We start from the raw sequence: 15,961 nt of genomic DNA, 5'->3' as shown, positions 1-15,961 counted from the left end.
GTTTGAATCACAGTGGCCTCTATTCTCATGCTTCTCAGGACCCTACTGTATCTCTTCCATGTGTGAGATGCATAGGAGGGCTGCACATGGGCAAGACTCACCAGAGTGCAGAGCAGGAAGGAGAATTTAGGTCAATTATCTTTTGAAGTGTGATCCCTTTAAACAGCTACTCAAGGTAGTATCTTGCTAACTGTGCTGTATATAATAAAGGTGACCTGTTCTGTTTCTTTAAATAGTGTTTTTGGTTATAAGCGATCAAAGTATTAAATTTGTGTAAGGAAAAAAAAAAGATCAAGAGAAGTGTCATCCACATTCTTTCTGGAATCTATTGGAAGGATTAGGTATGTGTTTTACCTCCTCTGAAAGCCTGGGCATGAAAGTAGGTGCATCCATTTGAGTCTGTCCCAGCTGGATCTTTGTTTTCTTTATCTATAAGCTAAGGAGACAAGTAGTTTAGATGTCACTTCAGGATCTTTGGTAAATATTTTTAAAAATGAAAAAAATATATGGAGTTGATGAATATATGGGGAGGTGGGAGGTGGAGGCAGACAGTATTTGCTATGGGTCCGTTCTCCAAAGCTTAAAAAATATATTGTGTGTGTGGATATGCATTTTCATTATTTCTTGAGGGAAAAAATCACTGAAAAAATGGTTTTGTGGTTTTTAAAATATCTTTTTTGGTGTGGAAAAATCTTAGAGTCTTTTAATTGGTAAAATACTTCTACTGCTGTTAGCATCACAGCAGGCTTTAAGAGAAAGCAAATAGATTTAAAGCAACATAATTAATACAGGGAATACCTCTGATAGATATTCAAAGAAAATGATGTAAAACGTCTAAATATTACTTGTACAATTAATTGCTCTTGTGATTATAAAAATAATACACATTTGTGGTAGAGAATTTGAAAAATATGTAGACATATATAAAAAATACAAATCACCCTGGATCTTACAATTTAGAAGTAACAACTTACCAAATTTCCAGTATATAATGATACACACACACACACACACATGCACGCACACGTTGAAAAAAGTGAAGAAGCAGTAAGATAGCTTGCGCATAAAACATTTTTTTTGTTTACTTGTTTAACTGTTTTCAAGGTTTTGTATCTAGCTATTTTTCCTTATCGTATACTGAGTCAGCCAAAAAATATTTTTAATAAAGTGAAAAAAAGTGAGTTCATTTCAATCCTATGAAGAACTATGCCAATGAAAATGATAAGAACCTGGTTTCTGCCATTGCCTTTTTTCCAGCAGGCTTATGGGTTATTAGAAAGTTTAAGATGGCTTTCAGAGATTAATTAGTTCCACGTTGAATTTCAACAAATATCCAATGGTGAGAGCATAGCACAAAATCCATTAAGCCTTGTGACTGTTCATTATGAAATTCTGAATTTTAACCGTCTAGCAACGTAATCCAAGCTTAGATTTATCTTTTGTCCCTCAAGACTGTAAATTCCAAACAGAGTATGGACCTCTTCTTTGGGCCTAGGAGGCTACAAGTAGGCAGAGGAGGAAAGAGCTCCTTTGCTCCGCCCTGGGTTTTCTGTCTACATGCTTGCCTAGCACCATGGCTCATTCACCAAGCATGTGGGTGACTAGCAAAGAGATATCATTCCCCTTCTCCCTCTCTCCCTCTCTCTCTGTCTGTCTCTTTCTCTCCCCCATTCTCTCTCTCTCTCTCTCTCTCTCTCTCTCTCTCACACACACACACACACACACACACGCACACACATATTACACAGCCATAAAAAAGGGAAGAGGTCATGCCACTTGAGACAACACGGATGGAAGACCTAGAGAGTATTATGCTAAGTGAAATAACTTAGACATGAAAGGCAAATACTATATGATTTTACTCATAAGTGGAATTTGAAAAACAAAACAACAAATAAATAAACAAAAAGCACAGTCAGACCTATAAATACAGAAAACAAACATGGGGGTGAAGGGAGGGGCAAAAGGGGTGAAGGGGAGTGGAAGATACAGGCTTTCAGTTATGGAATAAATAAGTATAGGAATAAAAGACACAGCATAGAGAATATAGTCAGTGATATTGTAAGGGCAATGTATTGGTACAGTTGGTAGTTATACTTGTGGTGAAGATAGCATAATGTATAAACTTGCTGAATAACTATGTTGTACACCTGAAATTAATACAACATTGTGTGTCAACTGTATTTAAAAAAGATCTTAGTGGAGCATACACTCTAGCGAGCACAACAGACAAAATAGCTAACATTCTACGGTGAAAATGCCACAGGAAAAGAAAACAGCAGGGTAAGAAAGATTGAGAGTAGAGAGTGGAGAGTGTTTTAAATAGGATGATTGGGAGAAACCTCACTGAGAAGGTGGCATTGGGGTCAAGATGTGAGAAGGTAAGGGGATAAGCCATTTACACATGAGGGGAAGGGTTTTAGGCTGAAGGAACAGCCACTGCAAAGGCCCTGACACAGGATCAGGCTTGTAGGTTTGGAGAAGAGTGAAGGAGTAGAGATGATGAGATCCAAGATATAAGGGGTGGGGAGAGGTGTGCATGTAGGATCTTGAAACTTATAAGGATTTTAGATTTCTACTTCAATTTGAATCCTTGTACCACCACTTGTCAAAAGTCACAGACTCAGTGACTTGCTTGCTTGTCTGTAAAATGGGAATCTTATTGACTATACAGTATTTTTGAAGATTAAAATGAAATATCAAGCACAGTGTCTAGCATGTGGTATGTTTGCAACAAATGTTGGTTTCTTTATTCTTTTGGGTATTATTTTGTGTATTTTATAAATGTACACATAGGGGCACCTGAGTGGTTCATTTGGTTAAATGTTCAACTCTTGATTTTGGCTCAAGTCATGATCTCACTGTTTGTGAGACTAAGCCTCGTGTTGGACTCTGTGCTGAATGAGTGGAGCCTGCTTGGGATTCCTTCTCCCTGCCCTGCCTTGCTCCTCCCAGACTGTGTTCTCTCTCTTGTTCTCCTAATAAATAAATAAATAAATAAATAAATATTTAAAAATAAATGTACATGTAAACATAAAAGGGTGATATAACCAATAGTTACCAAGAGGTATGAATCCAAGTATATTTTAACTCTGTAAATAAATAACAGTTTCCCCCAAAACAATAAACACTATTATCTAATACAAACTGTATCACCAATACAAACTAATAGATGGGTTGAGGATTCAAGTTGAGCAAGGAGCTAAATCTTGGTTGAATGTATTAGCCATTGGTGACAGCTGGTATATTAGTAGAAATGTACAGACAAATCTCATTATTTCCTATTTCCATTGAATGTCTATTTCAAGGTTAGAAAAAATGCTATCTGTCCTTCTGGGGGGCATCTGAACATTCAAACAATGCCAGATAAAATGGTCACTTGCAAACTTTTGAAAACACCATTGCCGGCAAGGTTGAAAGGGCCTCTCTTAGATAACAATTTGCTCTGCGTTAACTCTTTTTATATGATGGTGGCAGTTTTTCTCTTATGTGGTGGTATCATTAGAGTTTCATCTGAGTTCACAGAAACCATTTTCTGGCAAAGTTGCTACTCGAACCCAGTTGCTATAGAAGTTGAATATCAGTGGGGGAGGCAATTAGTTAGCTAGTTATTATGACTTTTCTTACTTAGTACATTTTTAGCAGAAAGAAAAATGACAAAAACCTAAAATAATTCTATAGAAATAGACAAGTAACTTCTTTTACCCATAGATTATTAGCACAGTGGACAGGATTTCCAAGAATCTACCAACACCTATAACATCCTCTCCTGTTGTATTATTATGCAGTTGTAATCAGTTAATAGGGCCAACAGGAACCATTTTAATAAAAGTTACAGGGTACTTAGCATTAGAGGGCCTAAAACCATGGGAAGAACTAAAGATAGATTCCTCTTTGTAGGTCAACAGCAACTGTACATGTTATTGCCGAGACAGTTATACGACCTTTGGTGGTATGGCTTCTGGGAGCTTTAAAAAATATTTGCTAACTTTTCCAGGGGAACACTAGTCTCTGTTGACTATCCTGCAAAGTTTGCTCTTAAGCATTAATATATTATTTGATCTGTATCCTTTGGTCTGGATTCGGGAGTTTACAGATTACCTGATAAGGGCTTTTCCTTAAAAAATTGTCTTATGATTTTTGTACCATATATTAGGAGCCCAATAAATGCTGAATGAATGAATGGGAAAAAACCACTTCCTTTTCCTTCTACTTTTTATGTTACAAATCAAAGATTGAGCACACACATATTAAATATTTTACCCATTGCAAAGTATATACATATACTAACGTATGCATAGATACGTGAAATCTGGCTTTTTTAAAAAAAACACACATACCAGAATATATAGCTCCAAATGAGAGTTGCTCTTTCTGAAGTTATCTAAAGAGATAATCCATTTATTTTTCTTTTTGAAATGTTAATTTATTTTTGAGAGAGAAAGAATGCACATGTGGGGGAGAAAAAGAGAGAAAGGGAGACAGAGGATCCAAAGCCAGCTCTGTGCTGACAGAAGAGAGCCTGATGTGGGGCTCAAACTCATGAACTATGAGATCATGACCCAAGCCAAAGCCAGTCGCTTAACTGCCTGAGCCAGCCAGGCACCCCTAATCCATTTATTTCTCAGATGAAAGTAAAAACTTTGGGAACTTTCCTCTGGGAAGTTCACTCATGACCTCTGGTCATTATTTTGGATACTGTCATAGTCAGCAAATGTTCACCACTTGATAGATTTGATTTCTAAAAATAGCTGAGCAGAAGGGAGTCTCCGGAGTCAAGCGCAGACTAGAGGCCCACGGAAGAGGGTAGGAAGGGCGGCGAGGCGGTGCGCGCTCCACGGACTGGCGGGAGGGAGCCGGGGCGGAGGGGCGGCTCGTCGGCCAAGCAGAGCCCCCGAGTCTGGCTGGCAAAAGCGGAGGGGCCGGACAGACTGTGTTCCGACAGCAAGCGCGACTTAGCGTCTGGGAGGTCATAAGTTAACAGCTCTGCTCGGAAAGAGGGAAGGCTGGAGGACAAAGGGAGGGAGAGCTGCTGAGCCCCCGGACGGCAGAGCTCAGCTTGGCGGGGAACAAAGGCGCCAGCGCCATCTCCCCCGCCCATCCCCCAGCCAAAATCCCAAAGGGAACCAGTTCCTGCCAGGGAACTTGCTCGCTCCGCGCAAACACCCAACTCTGTGCTTCTGCGGAGCCAAACCTCCGGCAGCGGATCTGACTCCCTCCCGCTGCCACAGGGCTCCTCCTGAAGTGGATCACCTAAGGAGAAGCGAGCTAAGCCTGCCCCTCCAGCCCCCGTGCACCTTGCCTACCCACCCCAGCTAATACGCCAGATCCCCAGCAACACAAGCCTGGCAGTGTGCAAGTAGCCCAGACGGGACACGCCACCCCACAGTGAATCCCGCCCCTAGGAGAGGGGAAGAGAAGGCACACACCAGTCTGACTGTGGCCCCAGCAGTGGGCTGGGGGCAGACATCGGGTCGGACTGCGGCCCCGCCCACTAACTCCAGTTATACACCACAGCACAGGGGAAGTGCCCTGCAGGTCCTCACCACGCCAGGGACTCTCCAAAATGACCAAACGGAAGAATTCCCCTCAGAAGAATCTCCAGGAAATAACAACAGCTAATGAACTGATCAAAAAGGATTTAAATAATATAACAGAAAGTGAATTTAGAATAATAGTCATAAAATTAATCGCTGGGCTTGAAAACAGTATACAGGACAGCAGAGAATCTCTTGCCACAAAGATCGAGGGACTAAGGAACAGTCACGAGGAGTTGAAAAACGCTTTAAACGAAATGCAAAACAAAATGGAAACCACGATGGCTCGGCTTGAAGAGGCAGAGGAGAGAATAGGTGAACTAGAAGATAAAGTTATGGAGAAAGAGGAAGCTGAAAGAAAGAGAGATAAAAAAATCCAGGAGTATGAGGGGAAAATTAGAGAACTAAGTGATACACTAAAAAGAAATAATATACGCATAATTGGTATCCCAGAGGAGGAAGAGAGAGGGAAAGGTGCCGAAGGGGTACTTGAAGAAATTATAGCTGAGAACTTCCCTGAACTGGGGAAGGAAAAAGGCATTGAAATCCAAGAGGCACAGAGAACTCCCTTCAGACGTAACTTTAATCGATCTTCTGCACGACATATCATAGTGAAACTGGCAAAATACAAGGATAAAGAGAAAATTCTGAAAGCAGCAAGGGATAAACGTGCCCTCACATATAAAGGGAGACCTATAAGACTCGTGACTGATCTCTCCTTTGAAACTTGGCAGGCCAGAAAGGCTTGGCACGATATCTACAGTGTGCTAAACAGAAAAAATATGCAGCCGAGAATCCTTTATCCAGCAAGTCTGTCATTTAGAATAGAAGGAGAGATAAAGGTCTTCCCAAACAAACAAAAACTGAAGGAATTTGTCACCACGAAACCAGCCCTACAAGAGATCCTAAGGGGGATCCTGTGAGACAAAGTACCAGAGACATCACTACAAGCATAAAACATACAGACATCACAATGACTCTAAACCCGTATCTTTCTATAATAACACTGAATGTAAATGGATTAAATGCGCCAACTAAAAGACATAGGGTATCAGAATGGATAAAAAAACAAGACCCATCTATTTGCTGTCTACAAGAGACTCATTTTAGATCTGAGGACACCTTTAGATTGAGAGTGAGGGGATGGAGAACTATTTATCATGCTCCTGGAAGCCAAAAGAAAGCTGGAGTAGCCATACTTATATCAGACAAACTAGACTTTAAATTAAAGGCTGTAACAAGAGATGAAGAAGGGCATTATATAATAATCACAGGGTCTATCCACCAGGAAGAGCTAACTATTATAAATGTCTATGCGCCAAATACCCGAGCCCCCAGATATATAAAACAATTACTCATAAACATAAGCAACCTTATTGATAAGAATGTGGTCATTGCAGGGGACTTTAACACCCCACTTACAGAAATGGATAGATCATCTAGACACACAGTCAATAAAGAAACAAGAGCCCTGAATGATACATTGGATCAGATGGACTTGACAGATATATTTAGAACTCTGCATCCCAAAGCAACAGAATATACTTTCTTCTCGAGTGCACATGGAACATTCTCCAAGATAGATCATATACTGGGTCACAAAACAGCCCTTCATAAGTTTACAAGAATTGAAATTATACCATGCATACTTTCAGACCACAATGCTATGAAGCTTGAAATCAACCACAGGAAAAAGTCTGGAAAACCTCCAAAAGCATGGAGGTTAAAGAACATCCTACTAACGAATGAGTGGGTCAACCAGGCAATTAGAGAAGAAATTAAAATATATATGGAAACAAACGAAAATGAAAATACAACAATCCAAACGCTTTGGGATGCAGCGAAGGCAGTCCTGAGAGGAAAATACATTGCAATCCAGGCCTATCTCAAGAAACAAGAAAAATCCCAAAGACAAAATCTAATAGCACACCTAAAGGAAATAGAAGCAGAACAGCAAAGGCAGCCTAAACCCAGCAGAAGAAGAGAAATAATAAAGATCAGAGCAGAAATAAACAATATAGAATCTAAAAAAACTGTAGAGCAGATCAACGAAACCAAGAGTTGGTTTTTTGAAAAAATAAACAAAATTGACAAACCTCTAGCCAGGCTTCTCAAAAAGAAAAGGGAGATGACCCAAATAGATAAAATCATGAATGAAAATGGAATGATTACAACCAATCCCTCAGAGATACAAACAATTATCAGGGAATACTATGAAAAATTATATGCCAGCAAATTGGACAACCTGGAAGAAATGGACAAATTTCTAAACACCCACACTCTTCCAAAACTCAATCAGGAGGAAATAGAAAGCTTGAACAGACCCATAACCAGCGAAGAAATTGAATCGGTTATCAAAAATCTCCCAACAAATAAGAGTCTAGGACCAGATGGCTTCCCAGGGGAGTTCTACCAGACGTTTAAAGCAGAGATAATACCTATCCTTCTCAAGCTATTCCAAGAAATAGAAAGGGAAGGAAAACTTCCAGACTCATTCTATGAAGCCAGTATTACTTTGATTCCTAAACCAGACAGAGACCCAGTAAAAAAAGAGAACTACAGGCCAATATCCCTGATGAATATGGATGCAAAAATTCTTAATAAGATACTAGCAAATTGAATTCAACAGCATATAAAAAGAATTATTCACCATGATCAAGTGGGATTCATTCCTGGGATGCAGGGCTGGTTCAACATTCGCAAATCGATCAACGTGATACATCACATTAACAAAAAAAAGAGAAGAACCATATGATCCTGTCAATCGATGCAGAAAAGGCCTTTGACAAAATCCAGCACCCTTTCTTAATAAAAACCCTTGAGAAAGTCGGGATAGAAGGAACATACTTAAAGATCATAAAGGCCATTTATGAAAAGCCCACAGCTAACATCATCCTCAACGGGGAAAAACTGAGAGCTTTTTCCCTGAGATCAGGAACACGACAGGGATGCCCACTGTCACCGCTGCTATTTAATATAGTGCTGGAAGTTCTAGCATCAGCAATCAGACAACAAAAGGAAATCAAAGGCATCAAAATTGGCAAAGATGAAGTCAAGCTTTCGCTTTTTGCAGATGACATGATATTATACATGGAAAATCCGATAGACTCCACCAAAAGTCTGCTAGAACTGATACATGAATTCAGCAAAGTTGCAGGATACAAAATCAATGTGCAGAAATCAGTTGCATTCTTATACACTAACAATGAAGCAACAGAAAGACAAATGAAGAAACTGATCCCATTCACAATTGCACCAACAAGCATAAAATACCTAGGAATAAATCTAACCAAAGATGTAAAAGATCTGTATGCTGAAAACTATAGAAAGCTTATGCAGGTAATTGAAGAAGATATAAAGAAATGGAAAGACATTCCCTGCTCATGGATTGGAAGAATAAATATTGTCAAAATGTCAATACTACCCAAAGCTATCTACACATTCAATGCAATCCCAATCAAAATTGCACCAGCATTCTTCTCGAAACTAGAACAAGCAATCCTAAAATTCGTATGGAACCACAAAAGGCCCCGAATAGCCAAAGTAATTTTGAAGAAGAAGACCAAAGCAGGAGGCATCACAATCCCAGACTTTAGCCTCTACTACAAAGCTGTCATCATCAAGACAGCATGGTATTGGCATAAAAACAGACACATAGACCAATGGAATAGAATAGAAACCCCAGAACTAGACCCACAAACGTATGGCCAACTCATCTTTGACAAAGCAGGAAAGAACATCCAATGGAAAAAAGACAGTCTCTTTAACAAATGGTGCTGGGAGAACTGGACAGCAACATGCAGAAGGTTGAAACTAGACCACTTTCTCACACCATTCACAAAAATAAACTCAAAATGGATAAAGGACCTGAATGTGAGACAGGAAACCATCAAAACCTTAGAGGAGAAAGCAGGAAAAGACCTCTCTGACCTCAGCCGTAGCAATCTCTTACTCGGCACATCCCCAAAGGCAAGGGAATTAAAAGCAAAAGTGAATTACTGGGACCTTATGAAGATAAAAACTTCTGCACAGCAAAGGAAACAACCAACAAAACTAAAAGGCAACCAACGGAATGGGAAAAGATATTTGCAAATGACACATCGGACAAAGGGCTAGTATCCAAAATCTATAAAGAGCTCATCAAACTCCACACCCGAAAAACAAATAACCCAGTGAAGAAATGGGCAGAAAACATGAATAGACACTTCTCTAAAGAAGACATCCGGATGGCCAACAGGCACATGAAAAGATGTTCAACGTCGCTCCTTATCAGGGAAATACAAATCAAAACCACACTCAGATACCACCTCACGCCAGTCAGAGTGGCCAAAATGAAGAAATCAGGAGACTATAGATGCTGGAGAGGATGTGGAGAAACAGGAACCCTCTTGCACTGTTGGTGGGAATGCAAATTGGTGCAGCCGCTCTGGAAAGCAGTGTGGAGGTTCCTCAGAAAATTAAAAATAGACCTACCCTATGACCCAGCAATAGCACTGCTAGGAATTTATCCAAGGGATACAGGAGTACGGATGCATAGGGGCACCTGTACCCCAATGTTTATAGCGGCACTCTCAACAATAGCCAAATTATGGAAAGAGCCTAAATGTCCATCAACTGATGAATGGATAAAGAAATTGTGGTTTATATACACAATGGAATACTACGTGGCAATGAGAAAAAATGAAATATGGCCTTTTGTAGCAACATGGATGGAACTGGAGAGTGTGATGCTAAGTGAAATAAGCCATACAGAGAAAGACAGATACCATATGGTTTCACTCTTATGTGGATCCTGAGAAACATAACAGAAACCCATGGGGGAGGGGAAGGAAAAAAAAAAAAAAAAGAGGTTAGAGTGGGAGAGAGCCAAAGCATAAGAGACTGTTAAAAACTGAGAACAAACTGAGGGTTGATGGGGGGTGGGAGGGAGGGCAGGGTGGGTGATGGGTATTGAGGAGGGCACCTTTTGGGATGAGCACTGGGTGTTGTATGGAAACCAATTTGACAGTAAATTTCATATATTAAAAAATAAAATAAAATAAAAAAAAATAAATAAATAAAAATAAAAAAATTAATGTAGAATAAAAAAAAATAGCTAAAAGTCAGCTGGAACCAAACTTCTGAAATAAGTAAATAAACAATCTGGATAATACTATTCTTTATCTAAAAAAATTGGGTAGTACCATAAAGTAATAGGTTAATACCTTTTTTTTTTTTTTTTTTTGTATGGCTTATAAATTGCTTTTTAAAAAATAAAACAGATTTGGGGCACCTGGCTGGCTCAATCAGTAGAGCATGGGACTCTTGATCTTGGGGTTGTGAGTTTGAGCTGCATGTTGGGGGAAGAGATTATTTAAAAACAACAACCCGGATTTATTGGGAAATAATTCACATTCCATATACAGTGTACAATTCAATTATTTTTAGTACATGCATAGATATGTGCAACCAACATCACAGGTAATTTTATTTTTTTTTAAATTTTTTTCAACATTTTTTATTTATTTTTGGGACAGAGAGAGACAGAGCATGAACGGGGGAGGGGCAGAGAGAGAGGGAGACACAGAATCGGAAACAGGCTCCAGGCTCCGAGCCATCAGCCCAGAGCCTGACGCGGGGCTCGAACTCACGGACCGCGAGATCGTGACCTGGCTGAAGTCGGACGCTTAACCGACTGCGCCACCCAGGCGCCCCCACAGGTAATTTTAAAATATTTTCATTTCCGGGGTGCCTGGGTGGCTCAGTTAGTTAAGTGTCCTATTTCAGCTCAGGTCATGATCTCACAGCTTGTGACTTCGAGCCCCATGTTGGGCTCTGTGCTGACAGTTCAGAGCCTGGAGCCTGCTTCAGAGTCTGTAGCTCCCTCTCACTCTGCCCCTCCCCTGCTCATGCTCTGTCTCTCTCTGTCTCAAAAATAAATCAAAACATTAAAAAAACTAAATAATATTTAAAATATCTTCATTTCCATGAAGAAAAACCCTGTACTCTTTAGCCATCTCCTCTCTTCCTTCCTTCCCTCCCTCCCCACTCTCCCCAGCCCTAAGCAAACACCAAACTGACTTTCTGTTTCTACAGATTTGCCTATTCTGGACACTTCATATAAATGGAATAACATGCTATCTTTGTGACTGCCTTCTTAACATAATATTTTCAAGTTTCATTTATATTGTAGCATGTATCATTCCTTGTTACAGATTAATATTTCACTGTATGGATATATGGCATTTTGTTATTCTTTCATCTGTTGATGGACATTTGAGTTGTTTCCACTTTTGACTATTGTGTATAGAGTCGGTATTACCATTTATATACAACTTTTTGTTAGAATACCTGTTTTAAATTCTTTTGTGTGTACACTTAGGAATAGAAATGCTGGGTCAGATGTTAATTCTATGTTTAACTTTTTGAGGAATTATCAACTGTTTTCCATGGAATCTATACCATTTTACATTTCTATTAGTGCTTTATGAAGGTTCTAATTTCTCTATCTCTTTGCCAAAACTCATTATTTTCCACTTTTTGAAAAACGATGGCCATTGTAGTGGGTGTAAAGGAGTATCTCATTGTGGTTTTGATTTGCATTTCTCTAATGGCTATTAATGTGGAGCATTTTTTCATGTACTTATTGGCCATTTGTAGATTTTCTTTGGGAAAAAGTGTCTATTCAATTTCTTTGCCTACTTTTTTTTTTTTTTTTTTTAAAGAGTCGCATGCTTTACTGACTGATCCAGCTAGGCACACCTCTTTGCCTACTTTAAAATTTGTAATGGGCACTTCCAGAAGAGAAGATCCAAATGTTTTGAGCCATAGCAGCACTGTTGGAACAAATGCATAGCCTCCTGGAGTCACTAAACTGGAGTGTGACACATCTTTGACCATAGAGTAAAAACTCAAGTAATCAATCATATCACTTTAAGATGATTCTTTGTCCTACATTTAGCAATACAATATCCATGGGTTTCTACAACAAATATTTACACATCTGTTGCATATTCATAGACTATATACTGCTGTGTATATAGTAGGGACTTACTAAATAACACTAGTGGCTACACAATTTCCTTGAAGGAAGGGTTTAGAGGGAGCAGTCTAGTTGGAAGGAGGAATGCCCTGAAGCTGTGTTTGCATAACACTCATATATGACTATCAAAGTATGATTACTCTACTACAAAGAATAGGGGAAGCCTGATAGAGATCATGGAGACCTAAAGCTTCTCCCTTTTGCCAGCATCTATAACTAACTGAGAATCTGAGGAACTGTAATCGGAGAAGGAAACATGCTTCCCAGATTTACCAATGGCTAGTCACATGGATATAGGCACAACACTCTTCTCTCCCTTTGCTCCACGTATGGATATATCCAAGCAAACTGATAGATAGATACGTGAAAGGTGGTGTGGATTAGCAGTAGGAGGGGTAAGCAAGCCAGTAAATGGATCAAAGACAGTAGCATCGTGATGGGAGAAAATGGACTGATAAGTGGGTAAAAGTATGGCTGGGTAGTAGAGAGGACTTCTGTTTAGTGCAGCAACCCAGGCTGCTGGCAAGCAGTAATTCAATACAAGTCTTAATAGTCTAAAAGATTAGTCAGCTGAACCACAAAACCAGGTTCTGATGGGGTCCTTTTGAAATATTCAATTTCATCCACCCTGTCACCTCTGAGAATTAAAAATTGCCTCAGTGGGTCCAAGTGGTTCTGACTAATTTTTCCCATTCAGTTCTCTCCAGATCTTTGGTGTGGATCAAAACCTCTTGAGAAAAAATGAGCAAGGGGGCTGCATGCATTACTGGCAATCAATTACCCAAGGTTTTAAACTGGGAACACACAATGGTCTCAGCTTTTCCCAGGGCTGCTCTGTGAAGAAAGGACAATCTATGAGAACAGAATAAAAACACAAACTGAAAGAAGATGGAATTTGTGACCAGCTTAGGGATTTTCTCACTTCTCTCTAGGGTCTTCTGTTAGAAAACAAAATCAGAATTATGTAATACAATTCCTTCCATGCCTTTCTCTTGCTTGGAATTAAAAATCATCTACTGAAGACTTTCTCACTTCAAAACCCAGTCAGGCACTTTCTACTATCAAGGAAGGTGCCTGAAGAATAAATTGCTCCTATCAGAAATAAAGCATTTTAGTTCTGCCACAAGCAGTGAGATCTATGTTTATAAGTCTCTCCAAAGGCAACTCCATTTTTGCTGCTCTCCTCTCATTTTCTTTTGATGCATAAAACCTGTAGACTGGAGCGCCGTGATTGCATTCGGCTCCGGAGCAGTGTAATTGTAAATATTCATTGGAATTCAAGCTAGCTTTCCCAGGTCTCTCCTAGGGCTGTGCAGCTATGCAAACAGCGGCGGTGCCACGTTAGCTCACAGCCCGGAGGCCGCCTCTTTCCCCACAGCCCCTAGTACCCTTTCTGTAGAGTGAGTGCGTGCAGAGAAACTGGCCCTTAAACACTATTTCAATCTACCATTTTACTTCTTTCTCTCCTTCTCCTCATGACCGCTGATCCTTAGTAATTCTGTCTGTCAGTCCCAAACATGTATTAAAGAAAGAACCACATCCTCGACTAAAAGCTGAGTCTGAATGCTCTCACTGTGCCTGTGTTCAACATATTTAGAAGATTAATCAGATTTCAGTCACTTCATAAATTTATATACAAATACACACAAACACACACAGAATTATATATATATATATATACATATATACATATATATGTATGTATATATATATGTATATATGTATATATATATACAGGAACTCCAGGTGACAAACTAGGATAGAGATCTACTCTAATTAAGATATAAGAACATTCATGAGTTATTCTACCTTTTTCTAAGTTAAAATCTGCAGGAATCAAAAATAAATTAATATGGGATTAGGAAAAGTATATTACTTGTCAGAAACTTAAAGAGTTATTTACATATTTAAAACATAAAAATTGGGCCAGAAGGAACCTGTGTTTCACTATGCTGATTCAATTCTCAATGTACTGCTGCTAAGGCTGAAGTTGAAGGTACAAGCCAGGCTCACCAGACCACTCCCTGATATACCTTCTGAATCGCAGATGATTAGATTCCGATGGAATTCAAGGCAACTGCAATATTAACTTCAAAACAATCCAAGGAACAGATCTATGCACAGAAAAATGACCTATACAAAATAATTTTTGGAGTTAAAAAAAGGGGAGATATGTTATTAATGTTGAAATATTTCAATGCAAAAGTAAGTCTAGATTGAAATTCTTTGGGTCTGGCCAACATTTAGATTTAGTGATGAAAGAGAATTACTTTAAGTGGCAAAAAATATAGAATGGTAACTTCATACTTATAAGGAAATTTATTTTAATTTTATTTAACTAGGTGAGTTCATGAGCAAAAGACACTCTGCTAGGCATTTTGAGGACTACAAAGATGACAGACGTATGCGCCTTACATCTTGAAAGCTTTAGAATTTAACGGCAGAGAGAAAATGTGCAGAAATAGCTATACTACAAGAGGGGCAAAATACTATGTTACTTAGAGGGAGTGGGTGAGGTGGAATTGTGAGCAACCACATTGCAGAGGTGAAAACCAACCAGACTCTGAATGAATAGAAGCATTTGACAGATGGAGTTGGATGGAAGGAGAAATCCATCTCTACAGAGAGGCGTCATGAGTTGAATTGTGTCCCCCCAAAAAGATAGTGTTGAAGTTCTATTCACCAGAAGTTGTGAACATGACCACATTTGGAAATAGTGTTTGTAAATATAATCAAGTTAAGATGAGGATGAACTAGATGAGGACTGGCCCAAATTCAATGACCAGTGTCCAAAGAAGAAGAGGAAACTTTGGACCCTCTCCTGGGTAGGGGAGAAGGCCACATGAAGATGGAGGCAGACGGAGACTGGAGAGATGCATTTACAAGCTAAAGGAGCACCAAGAATTGCCAGTAACCAAATGAAGTTAGAAGAGGCAAGGAAGGATTTTTCTCCGAGAGTCTTCAGAGAGAACGTGATGCTACTGACATCTTCATTTCAGACTTCTAGCCTCCAAAACTGTGAGAGAATACATTTCTATTATTTTAAACCACCCATTTTATGGTGCTTTGTTATGGCAGCTGTAGGAAACTAATGTAGGAAGAAAAGAAGATGTGGCTCAGCAGTGGGAAGTGTGGGACTTATTCTGAAAGGTGAAGTTTGGGTTGGCCAGGGAGTAGTGTGTGTAAAGACCAACAGTAGGAATTACATCTAGGAAAATAAGAAGGCTCGGATTGTGGAGTTTGGGCCTTTATTCGTCATCTTTAAAGCATTATTAGGAAAGGGAGTGATAGAGGATTCAGGATGAGCTGGAAGAATACACAAGAAGAAACGGAAATAGCCAGAAGGCTGTTGGGATATTTGAGATAAGAAGTGATATACTGGATGGTGGCTGTGGTTATGGAA

General features: G+C 39.4%; 1 long non-coding RNA gene across 1 annotated transcript in view; it reads right to left on the bottom strand.

The window, feature by feature from the left end:
* Window positions 1–300: 300 nt before the first annotated feature.
* Window positions 301–15,961, bottom strand: part of LOC128778176 (uncharacterized) — a 42,430-nt gene continuing 26,769 nt past the window's right edge. The window contains exon 3 of the long non-coding RNA XR_008423548.1: window positions 301–436. This is a non-coding gene — a long non-coding RNA (uncharacterized LOC128778176). The remainder of the gene's footprint in view (window positions 437–15,961) is intronic.

Source organism: Panthera pardus, unplaced genomic scaffold, assembly GCF_024362965.1.
Source record: "Panthera pardus isolate Hobbes unplaced genomic scaffold, ASM2436296v1 HiC_scaffold_19, whole genome shotgun sequence".
NCBI lineage: Eukaryota > Metazoa > Chordata > Mammalia > Carnivora > Felidae > Panthera > Panthera pardus.
Note: the sequence above shows the minus strand (reverse complement) of the source record. Positions and strands in the feature narration are given on the sequence as shown.